At 39.1% G+C, this 8,195-nt stretch overlaps 1 long non-coding RNA gene across 1 annotated transcript; it reads left to right on the top strand.

Moving 5' to 3' along the window:
• Positions 1-4,172: 4,172 nt before the first annotated feature.
• On the top strand, positions 4,173-7,732 carry LOC112406582 (uncharacterized). Its single transcript, XR_003004585.1, has 3 exons — positions 4,173-4,324; positions 4,820-4,883; positions 7,099-7,732. It is a non-coding gene; the product is annotated as an uncharacterized LOC112406582 (long non-coding RNA).
• Positions 7,733-8,195: the final 463 nt, after the last annotated feature.

Below are 8,195 nucleotides of genomic sequence, written 5' to 3'. Positions count from 1 at the left end.
GTAAGAATAAAAAAATAAAATCAGTAGCTATTTTTTGCTTTTCTGGCTAAAAATTGTTATTGCCATCATTATCATCAAAACAAGAATTAGAAGGCTATCAAGAGATGGTCTTACTTTCAGCATGTTTGTCCAAAAACAAAACTGAAATAAATGAGAGAGAGTGGAGAGAGAAGGAGAAGCAGAAGCAGAGTTACTCTATGATACTAGGTAAAAAAGATTTGGAATTAAAACAGTACGAGAAACAAGATTGCTATGTGATGGTAAAGCTATATTAACACATAAAATATTAACAACATTAAATCTAAATGCCCCAAGAAATAAGGCAAACATCTAAAACAAAAGCTAATACAGAAATACCGGAGGAGGGCTTCCCTGGTGGCACAGTGGTTGAGAGTCCACCTGCCGATGCAGGGGACACGGGTTCATGCCCCGGTCTGGGAGGATCCCACATGCCGTGGAGTGGCTGGGCCCGTGAGCCATGGCCACTGAGCCTGCGCGTCCGGAGCCTGTGCTCCGCAATGGGAGAGGCCACAACAGTGAGAGGCCCACGTACCGCAAAAAAAAAAAAAAAAAAGAAATACAGGAGGAAATAAATAGAACTATATTTGTAAGTGAAGACATTAAAAACCCACTGTCAAATAGCAGGTTAATTAACCAATTAATTAATTATATAGCTGAACAAAGAAACAAGGAATAATTAACAGACATGGAGAGAAATGAATAGATTTTCTCCTTGAGAAGTAAAATGCGATTCAAAGATGCATAATAAACACAAAAGACCATAATTCTACATGTCATTTTGTCTACAGTACAAAAATAAAGGTAGAATTTAAAAGTAATCAACCACCTGGAAAGCATAGAACAGTGGGGTCAGAGAATAAAATCAGAACTGTTGATGAAACAGTTGTATACTCTTGAAAGTGTTCAATGAACGTTGTAGTTGACAGTCCAACACCTATCCCACTCCAATCATATTGAAGAGATTTGGTTATAAATGGAATACACACCCAGTTTTTGCCAATGGACATAAGTCTGTGAAGAAAAACTCTTATGAGAGAACCAGAAGAGGAGATGACCTGTCTTCTTCCTCTAGACTTTGCCATATCTGGATATGACTTGGGATTATTTACCTACTTTGTTACTAATAGCAAATCTAAAAGCTAAAGGAACCTGGGTCTTTGATGGCATTATTGAAATAACATACTGACCCATTGCTGATCTTGCCTTACCTCTGATTAAGTTAGTTAAGCTATTTCCTTCTTAAGTCAGTTTTTATTGAGTTTTCTGTTACTGTACTGAAAAGAATCCTGGCTGATACCAGGTATAAAAATAAAGAAAATGTGTATCAGTGCAATTTAAAAAAAAAAAAGGAAGAAAGAAAGAAAGCAACACAATAGAGTGGCCTGCACTTAAACAGGGTTTGCTGTTGGCTGGGCACCCAGCTAAATACTTTATATACATTAACTCATTTTATCCTCAAAATACTCCTAATGAGGCGATTACCATCATAATCCCATTTAACAGATGACAAGCTATCTGTTGACAATTTGTAAGTGATTGGCAGAGCCAGAATTTGATGCCAGGCAGTCTAATTCCAGAGTGCTCTTATATGCTATACTGCCTCTCACTTCTCTGTGTTTCTCTCTGATTTTCTTTTAAGTGTCTCTTCCAAATAAAGAGTTAAACAACTACATATCAACATTCCTAACTGCACTTGATAAGTGGTTAAAGGAAATATGCATACGGTATCAGTTATCAATTGTTAGGTAACAAACCAGCCCCAAATTTTGTGGTTTAAAACAAAAACAATTATGGGGACTTCCCTAGTGGTCCAGTGGTTAAGAATCTGCCTTCCAGTGCAGGGGATGTGGGTTCGATCCTTGGTTCGGGAACTAAGATCCCTCATGCCGCGGGGCAACTAAGTCTGTGTGTTGCAACTACTGAGCCTGCGCGCTCTGGAGCTGAGCACCACAACTAGAGAGAAGCCCACCCACTGCAACAAAAGATCCCGCATGCCGCAACTAAGACCCAACGCAGCCAAATAAATACATTTAAAAAAAACGAAAAAACACTCCATATCCACCAGAATAGCTATGAAAAAGACCAGAAGAGGATGTGTGAGGGTGTGGAGCAAAGAGACCTTTAAAACAAAAACATTTAATTTGCTCATAAATCTTTAATCTGGGCAGCACTCAGCAGGATTGCCCTATCTCTGCTCCCCCTCACAGCGTTAGCAGGGGTGGCTAGTTTGAGAACTAGTGAGTCAAGATGACTCACTCACACGGCTGGCAAGTTGGTGCTGGCTTTGTACTGAGCTCAGCCGGCACTGTGGGTTGAGGCCCTCAGTACTGCTCCACCTGGGCCTCGCAGCGGCTTGAGCTTTCTCACAGCAAGATGGCTCACTCCTAAGAGCAAATATATAATTTGATACACTTACTTTGAACCCAAGCAGATACCGTATTGCTTTTTTTTTTTGGGTGGGGGGTATGCGGGCCTCTCACTGTTGTGGCCTCTCCCGCTGCGGAGCACAGGCTCGGGACGCGCAGGCTCAGCGGCCATGGCTCACGGGCCCAGGCGCTCCGCGGCATGTGGGATCTTCCCGGAACGCGGCACGAACCCGTGTCCCCTGCATCGGCAGGCGGACTCTCAACCACTGCGCCACCAGGGAAGCCCCTTGCATTTTTTTAACTTAGCCTTGGAGGTCACATCATGTCACTTCTGCCAGAGTCGTAAAGCCACCCAAAATCAAGGGGAAGAGCATAGAGCTCACCTCTCAATCGGAGAAGTGTGAAAGAAGAATGTGTGGGATGGTTTGGTTGTTAAAGACAGATTAGGAAAACACAGTCTGCCACAAACACTTTTATGCCTGCAACAATGCAGACAGGAAGTCATTGAGTGGGAAAATGCAGTCACAAATGTTAAAAAAGGAAAAAAAATCCAATTTAAAGACTTCCAAAAGAATAAAAAATCTTGAACCCAGGGTTTGGCAAGGCTGAAGGTGCACTGTAAATTGGCGTGCGTATTTGGAAAGCTGCTTGACAGTGATCATGCTCTCTGACACAATATAAAAATGTTCTTCGTTCTTTTTTTTTCACAATTTTATATATGTATTGGAATCTATGTTTGCCAGGATTTTAAAACAGTAATCAGAGAGCATTTTTCTTCACTGCAAATGATTAAACAAAGAAAGATTAAATGCAGATGAAATCAAAACCTCAGAGTGCATAATTCTGGAGACCACATAATCACACATACGGAAAAAAATATTCTTAATTCTTAATACTAACAAGATGTCAGTAAATATGATGGTTTCCATCTTGTATGATAATTATATGGGTAGTAAAAATGGCAACTTTGTAGACTTGGAAATATAAGTAAACACACACAGAAGACACACACTAATAAAACAGAACAAAAATAGTATGCATAAAATTTTAGAACAATGCAATATGTATAGATATACGCACTGGCAGATTAAAAGTGAATATGGAGCAGTAGAAATAGAATTTACTGGCCTTTGTGGTATCTTTTTAATACATTTGCTTAAATGTATAGTATTGATATATAATTTTAATATAGTATGTAAATTAAATATATCACAAGCTCCAACAATCATAAATACAGTACATTAAAGAAAGAAGTCACAAAAATAGAGCCATGCTACTTTATCATACATAGGCTAATACATACTACTTATTGCAAATGTTGAGTGTCTAGTTAAGAATAATTTGCTTGCCCGTTAGAATTTAGAAGAATTCTTGGGTTATAAATTGGAGGATTGCTGGCACAACGTAAAATAATGCTCTATGGAAGTTAATTACCACCCCCAAATTTCTTTTAAAATCCTGGTAGAACTCTCTCTCTAGAAGATTGACTTGAGATGAAGGACTATAAGGAAAGACCTCCCTACCCACCTGCCTCAGTCCCTCAAAAGTACAAAAATTATAAAGTCAAAGAAAAAATGCATACTGTTGCTTAAAAATAACAAAATATGCTATCAGTAGGTCTAAATTTTTGAAGCATTCCAGAACTACTGAAAGCTTATATCATCTGATCAATAGAGCGAACATCAGTTTAAAACCTAGTGCAGATTGTAACCAGTGTTGCAATGGGGATGCGGTGTTGATGGTGGGGAGGCTGTGTGTGGGCTGGGGAGGGAGTGTGTGGGAACAGTCTGTACTTCCTGCTTAATTTTGCTGTGAACTTAAAACTTCTCTGAAGAATGAAGTCTATTCATAAAAAAGACAACTAGACACCTTAGTGCATCAGAGATTCTAGAGGTAGGAATAACTCAAGTTATGTTGGAATATTCTAAGCTTATCAGGTAAGACCCCTTTCCTTTCCTTTCCATTGTGGTGCTGTTGCCTTACCATGACTAAGATTGTTTTTTCCATTGCACAGCGGGATCTTAACATCAATAAGCCGGTTTGAAATGATGCAAGAGCTTTCTCTAACTATTGCACAATGGTAGTGAGTAGAGCACTGAGTCAGTTGGAGAAAAAACAGCATATCTTAAGTCAGGTGAATAAGAACCACTTTAATAATAGTAGCCCTCAAACTGCGTCTTTACTGTACTTTACAATGAGTAGTTAATTGTAATAAGCTAATGGTCCACATACTATAGCGTCGCAAAGTAGAAAGGCAGAAGTTGCATGACCTCCCCAAACCTGTCAAACAATAGAACAATTGGAATATCTCATAATTCCGAACTTTCTGATATTCCCTTGGACTTCTAAGAGGGACTTGAGGCTCAGATAGACTTAATTAGACTCTGATAATGAAAATAGCTTAACACATATTGAGCACTATTATATTCCAGGTACTATGCCAAGTGCTTGATGTGTATTACCTCAGAAGATCCATCCACAGGACAGCTCTATGAGGTAAGCATTACTATTATTATTCCCGTTTTACAAGTGAGAAAACTGAGGTCCAGAGATGTTTAAGCAATGTGCTAAAGTCTTACCGCTGGTTAAGTGGCAGAGTCCAGTGTGAATTGGGCAGTTTGGCTCCAGAGTCCATGCTCTTGATTTTATGTGTAGGGGAGACACTTTGGGGCCATGGACTGGAGGGGTGGAGAGCTTTGAAGAGTTTGTATGGGGTGGGAGTCGAGAAATGAGTCATACTGTTGGGCAGTCCAGACGCTTCAAGAGGAGTTGTTGCTGCCTGGAAGTAAATGCTGATTCTCCTTCCAACAGGTTATTATCTTACTCGATTACTCTTTCTCTTGACATCTTTTCTTCCTTTTTTTCCCTGTGGATTGATATCAAGCTTAAGGAGGGGTGGCCACCAATAACAAGCCGGCAGTCCTCATGTGCAGGACAGTGTGTACACATGGAAAAGCAGTTTAGGCATAGCAGAGGGAGGCTCACATACGGTGATCTTTCAAATTTCAAAGCAAAATATGGGGAGCATAGTTTCATTCGTTTGCCACGTTGATGTTTTTAAAATTACGTCTGTTATTGGTTTTGTTTTTGTCAAGATTTTCATAGAAAGATATATATCTGTACTGTACTAACGGGTGACCATATTCTTAAAACTGTAATACTTATATAGGCTCATTGTAACAAAAAAATGAAAGAGTACAGATTTGTATAGAACAAAAACTTTTCACTTGGATCAGAGACTTAAATGTAAAGATGAGCCTATAAAATAACTGGAGGAAAACACTGGTGAATTTAAATAATAATCTTGGAGGGAAGGAAGAACTCTTAAGTATAAAACAATATCCTGACATGATGAGGGAAGACATCAACACATTAGATTGCATAAAACTTTTTCATGAAAAATGTACCATAAACTACAGTGATTAGCAAAAGCAGGAACACAAAATTTAACACCTATAATAAACAGCTATTTGAAAAATATATACAAAGAGCTACTTCAAATCAGTAAGAAAAATAAAATTAAGTAGAAAAGTAGGCAAAGAATATAGTTTACAAAAAAAAAAACCAACCATAAAAATGCTTTGACCTAACTCATGAATAAAATATTAATGCACTAATGAGATGTAATTTTCATCTGATTACCAAAGGTTTAAGCTTTTTATAATACCCAGTATTGGCAGGGGTGTGAAGAAAAAAGTATGCTCACTTATACCTATAAGAGTGTAAATTATTGAAACCTTTTAGAAGACAATATAGCAGTATTTATGACCATTTAAAATTCTCAGACTTATAGACCAAGCAATTCTATTAGGAATTTATCGTATGTACATATTAATTCAGACACTCCAAAATATGTGTCATTGTGCCATTGTTTGTTTTTAATAGGGAAAAGCTGTAACAACCTAAATGTTCTTCCGTACAGGAAAGGATAAGCTCCGACATTTCCCTTTGACAAAATACCATCCAGTATTTAAAATAATGAAGCAGGACTAAATGTGCTTACTTGAAAAGATGTTTAGAATACATGATTTAGGGAAAAAAGCTATTTGCAGTACAATATCTATGAAATGACCCCATTTGGGAATGTGTGTTTTGTAGTGTATGCGTGTATCGGTTAGGATGCTTTTGTTATAAGTAAACAGATAATCATGAAATTGATCAGATCCCATCATTTGAAGTGTAGAGGCTGGTTGGGTTTACAGTTTAGCTTTAGTGGCTTAATCCTCTGTCTCAACTCCGTTTCCCTGATTCTCCTGGCTCAGCCTCCTCTGCTGACTTCTCAGACTGGTTCTAGCAGTTCTGACCCTCATCTCCAATCATGGTTCTCTTGAGAGGAAACCCACCCCTCCAAGCAAATTTCCCCTTGCATCTCCTTGGTCTGAACTGAATCATAGCAGTGATTCGTAAGCCCATTCTCAGCTGGATCCCCCGGACACGGAAATACCCTGCATGGATAGCTTAGGTCTGGCTTTCTGAATCAGGTACCAGCAAGGGAGGATTTAACATGATTGTCTGAGACCCATTAGAGTTCACCCAAGAGGTGAAGTCAAGGTCATCCTACCCCCACCCCTCCCCCCCAAAATCCCAAACAAATAAATGGCAACTGGACGTGAAATGGAATGGAAGGGTATTAGGGCTATGGGGTAGAAAGCGATTTCTTTTTTCATTTCTTAGCCTTCTACACCATTAATTTTTTTTTTTTTTAACATAGCCGCATGTGTCTGACTCAGGATCACAGCAGGAATCCTATGAACAGATGGCATACTCAAAAGAGTTTAATGAAGAGACTTTAATAAAGAGATGATTTACCAATGCATGGGTGAGGTTAAAGGAACAAAAAACGGGATGGGAAAGCTTGCAGGGACTAGCAACAGCAGGAAGTTGTTCCTAGCCCTAGGCCTGCAGGGGCCAGGGGTGTGCAGTCAGAGTGGGGAACGGTGTTAAGGGAGCCTAGAGTGAGCTGGTGCTGAGGAAGAGGAATGAAGAGCAGCCACTGCCTGAACAGTTGTGAGGCAGGAAGGTGGTGCTTGTGTGGGTGATAAATGAATACCTCATGCCCTTCAGTCTCCTGATGGTGCTTCCCATTTGCCAACCCAGCTGCAACCAGAAACCAGAGGGCAAGGGGAAGGCAATCTGTAGAAGTCCGCCTCCTGGGACTCAGAGCAGGGAGTGGTTAGGGAATGGCTGACTAGGGACAAGTGGAACAGACAGCCAGCACAGCATATATTACCTAATTGAAAACATCGATACTTTTTTAAAATTAAAAAAATGTGGGATATCCTACACATGCTACGACATGGACGAACCTTGAGGACATTATGCTAAGTGAAATAGATCAGTACCAAAAGGATTTCTGGAAACTGGTTGCACAACAGCGTCAATATACTTAACACTACTGAACTGTACACTTAAAAATGATTATGATGGATTACGGCCATTTTAATAAGCATGAAGGGTATCTCATTGTTTTAATTTGCAACTCCTTCATAACATATTAAGTTGAGCATCTTTTCATATGCATATCTTCCATCTCTACATCTTCTTTGGTAAAGTGTCTATTCAGGTTTCTTCCCTATTTTTTGATTGGGTTGTTTGTTTTATTATTGTTGAGTTTTAAGGGTTGTTTGTATATTTTGGATAACAGTCCTTTATCAGATATATCTTTTACAAATATGTTCTCAGTCTGTGGCTTTTCTTCTCATTCTCTTGCAAATGCCTTTTGCAGAACAGAAGTTTTAAATTTTAATAAGGTCCAGTTTATCCATTCTTTCTTTCACTAACAATACCAAAAACTAGGAGCAACAGGAA

Source organism: Neophocaena asiaeorientalis, unplaced genomic scaffold (genome assembly GCF_003031525.2).
Source record: "Neophocaena asiaeorientalis asiaeorientalis breed wild unplaced genomic scaffold, Neophocaena_asiaeorientalis_V1.1 scaffold59, whole genome shotgun sequence".
Lineage (NCBI taxonomy): Eukaryota > Metazoa > Chordata > Mammalia > Artiodactyla > Phocoenidae > Neophocaena > Neophocaena asiaeorientalis.
The sequence above is the reverse complement of the archived record's forward strand: the minus strand, read 5'-3'. Positions and strand labels throughout refer to the sequence as shown.